The following is a 3,648-nucleotide window of genomic DNA, read 5'->3' as shown; positions in this document are numbered from 1 at the left end:
TTTTGAAGGAGCCTCTTTAAAAAACATTATATTACTTAGAAAGTATGAGAGAGTGAAATCTAAAGTTCCTAAATTGGTGTGTGGATTGAGAAGTAGAACATTGAGAAAAAGTGAGAGAGCGATGATTGTAAGAGAGAGATACATAATCAAAAGATAGATTTTTAGAATGAACTTATCTAGAAAACACACTCTTTCTCTCTCCATCTCCAACGAACACTTCTATCATCCTCTTAAATTTCTCTCTCCTCGCTCTTTATATACAATGAATTTAGAGCATTGGAACATGCATCTCTAATGTACTCTCTCTATCATCATCCTAAATTTCTCTCTTTTCTTTCTCTCTATACAATGAACTCTCTCAATCATCTACTTAAGTTTCTCTCTTCTCTCTCTCTATATACAATGAATTTGGATCTTTGGAACATGTTATTTTCCTCTTACTATGTTTCAATTTGGAATTTTTTATTTTTCAATAAAAATAAACTATAATTGCCCTCTCTCTCTTTCTCCATTCTCTCTCTCATTCTTCTCAATGCCATACCTCTCTCTCTCTTTCTCTTCGTTTTAGTGCAAGCACTTGGACAAAAGAAGATGGGTATTCTTATCCCGTATGTCTGGATATTAACATCTTATATAAGATCTAGCTGTTTGGCGAGCAAAGCTCGCATCTTCTGGCACTAACCTGCTTCGCAGGTACCGCTACACAGGTTCTAACCTGCTACGTTGGCTAGTGCAAGCACCATGACGTGTTAAGCACATGGGCGCTGCCGACCTGTACCAGCAGGAAGCCCTGCAGATCGGCGAAGCCGATAGCCAAACGTTACACGTTCTGCGCAGGGCTATCGGCTTCGCCAATCTGCAGAGTTTAGTCAGGGGCGTAGGCTGCGCTTTTGCTACCTACTACGGAGATAGCACTGGTCTGCCGGCACAGCTTTAGCTACGCTGGCGTACCTCGACCTCCGGCGCTAGTTAGCGCTTGTAGACCAGCTACGCCGGTTAGCGAAGCTGATACTGCTTCGCAGGTACCGTTTCGAGGATAAAGGCAAGGGAGCTCGCACTTTTTATGCCTAGTAGCGCGTGAGCAAAGGCTAGCAAAAGTTAGAGTCTATTGTCCTTGACTAGACGTAGTACTCGCCTACAACCACAAAGTTCTTGTGGTTGTAGGCGAGTACTACGTCTGTTGTGTTCTATAAAAATATGCGTACGCAAAAGAGCGCAGCTATAGCTGCTTTGGCTTGGCTGTTAATAATCTAAAGCTCTTGCATTAATTTACTAAAGCGCCTTACTCTCTTTGCCGTGATTCCCGTTACCCGACCCGACCCGACCCCCGTTACCCCAGTAAGGGGGTAACGGGGGTCGGGTCGGGGAGCGTCGCATACCGGTATTGAGCAAAGCTAAAGCGCTTTTAGCTGTGCCATTGAAAGATCTGTTAAGGACGGGTCCTCTACTTATAGCGGATTAGACCGCCTGGACTCGCTATGTGAGTGCTACTGGCGGAGCTGTTTTATAAGTCACACTGCGGGTCCAGGTAGCTTAAAGAGTCGAGCCAAGCGAAGAGTCATTTTGTACACTAATTATAATTGACCACTGAACACGGAAGTAGCTCAATGGTAGAGTCTTGCCTTGCCAAGGCAAAGGTTGAGGGTTCAATCCCCTTTTTCCGCTTATTTGGGAGTAAAGCTGCCTTACCTGCGCTCAAGCACATAAAGGAACGGCAGCGGACGTCTCGAAGATCAGTGTACTCAAGAGATCTGGCTAGCGGCTTACGAGCTATAAGAACAACCGTTTCTAAGGCGGCTGCAAAGCAGTAAAAAGCTTGGCTGGTCTGCTAGCGCCAGCTCGCGCCCGCCGCAGCCGCCTTTCTCGCCAAAGGAGGGTGTTTGTAGAACTAGTGCGAGCTGGCGCGATCGGTATCGGTGGAGCCGATACCGATCGCGCCCTTGCTTGCTTGTGTGCGAGCAAAACTCGCACACGGCCTCACTCCTTGTGATTCCTTCTCATACCTTACTTATACAGGGGAAGAGGGACTTGAACCCACAACCTCTAGTATTGCAGTCAACCTTTTTTTGAACAACTCACGTTGCTCATGCTTCATCTCAACGCATACCCTATTAATGGCTTCGCTACCTCCACGTCCTTTTTGGCTATCGGCAGATCTGCCCCGCTACCAGCGTCGCTGGCTGGTCAGCCTATCAGCAGAAAGAGCAAGCTTTGGCAAGGCAGATAAACCTCGACCTTGAATCCCCGTAGGATGTCAAAAAGGTGATGAAGGTCGTGCCTGAGCTGCACTCAAGCGGCTTATCCCCTGCTAAGCAGCGCCCCCCAATAACTTGCGGCACAAATTTAACCGCAAAAAGGGTCGATGCAAGCAAAGCTTGCTCTGTTTTGCTGGGCTCTACCTTACCAAACAGGTGCGCGTGCAAGCACCAATGCGAATAATAAGGTATTTTTAAGGGGAAACAAAGCAAAAAGAGCTGACTTGTCAGAAACCGCACAGGCTCTCATCGCATGCGGCTTTTCTTTTCCTTGTTTACCTTTCGACCACTCTTATCTGTTTGCTCATACCTCACATCAACTGTAACTGTTTCTCATTATCTGATATTGCTGCTTCTTGAGCGAAGCTAAAGCTGTATCCGCTTCGCTAACCAGCTAAGCTGGTCCAGCGCTAGCAGTAACCAGCTTAGCTGGTTAGCGTAGCTGTTGTACTAGCGTTAGTTAGTGCCTTCTGTAGCTTTGCTCATGTTGCTACTCTTTTTAATCTATTGAACAACTGAAGTTCTTCAGATTTACCTCTGTATCTACTACCAAGGTGCTTGCACTAACCTGCTTGGCGCCAGCAAAGCTAGTAACAGCTACGCTAACCAAGAAAGCTGGTTACTGCTAGCACCGCTATCGGCGGCGAAGCCGATAGCCACAGGTTCACGTGCAAACACCATTGGTATGACTGTAACCCAGCAAAAACAATAACAATTGCGTGTACATCGTAAACTAACTAAAGCTTCGATTGTGGATTACTCCATAGAATCGTTTAGGCGGGATAAAACGGTGATCTTGTTTTGTGGAATCTCACCACATTACGTTATGTAGCATTCCGTCGCACTGATTTAGCAAACCAATGCCTTAAGCCACTCAGCCATTCCTCCTAAGAAATAAAAAACGTGAATGTGGCTTACACACGGACCTTGCGAAACAGTATCAACTTTCTCAATTTTGCTGTTACTGCGTCGCCAAACTTTGCTTACGCCCTACACAGGCTCATGGGCGCAGCCAAACCTGCTTCGCAGGTACCGCTTCGCGGATTGGCTTTTTAGCAGATTGAGGGAGTTAGCTTAACAGATGTGCTTTTAAAGAACATAAGTAGAGCTTGCCAATTCGCGTGAGCTTTCTTATCTTTCAAGAACTGACTTCATACAGTATGACTGCAGTTATTCAAAAAGAAGAGCGGCCGCAAAAGCGAAAAACTGCTTCGCTAACCTGCAAAGCGGTACCTGCGAAGCAGGTCTGGCTACTCCCAAAGTTTACCACACTTTGTTGTGCAAGCACCAATGCTTGAAACGTCAAAAGCGAATTCAAATTGGCGAGTAAAGCTCGCATACCCTTGCACGCTTTGTGCGAGCAACAAGCTGGCGAGCAAAGCTCACATCTTCT

General features: G+C 46.3%; 1 non-coding gene across 1 annotated transcript; it reads left to right on the top strand.

Moving 5' to 3' along the window:
- Positions 1 to 1,593: 1,593 nt before the first annotated feature.
- Positions 1,594 to 1,665, top strand: TRNAG-GCC (transfer RNA glycine (anticodon GCC)). Its single transcript has one exon. It is a non-coding gene; the product is annotated as a tRNA-Gly (tRNA).
- Positions 1,666 to 3,648: the final 1,983 nt, after the last annotated feature.

Source organism: Amborella trichopoda, chromosome 6 (genome assembly GCF_054954075.1).
Source record: "Amborella trichopoda isolate Santa Cruz 75 chromosome 6, AtrichopodaSantaCruz75HAP2 v2.0, whole genome shotgun sequence".
NCBI classification, from domain to species: Eukaryota; Viridiplantae; Streptophyta; class Magnoliopsida; order Amborellales; family Amborellaceae; genus Amborella; species Amborella trichopoda.
This window is presented reverse-complemented; position numbering and strand designations above follow the sequence as displayed.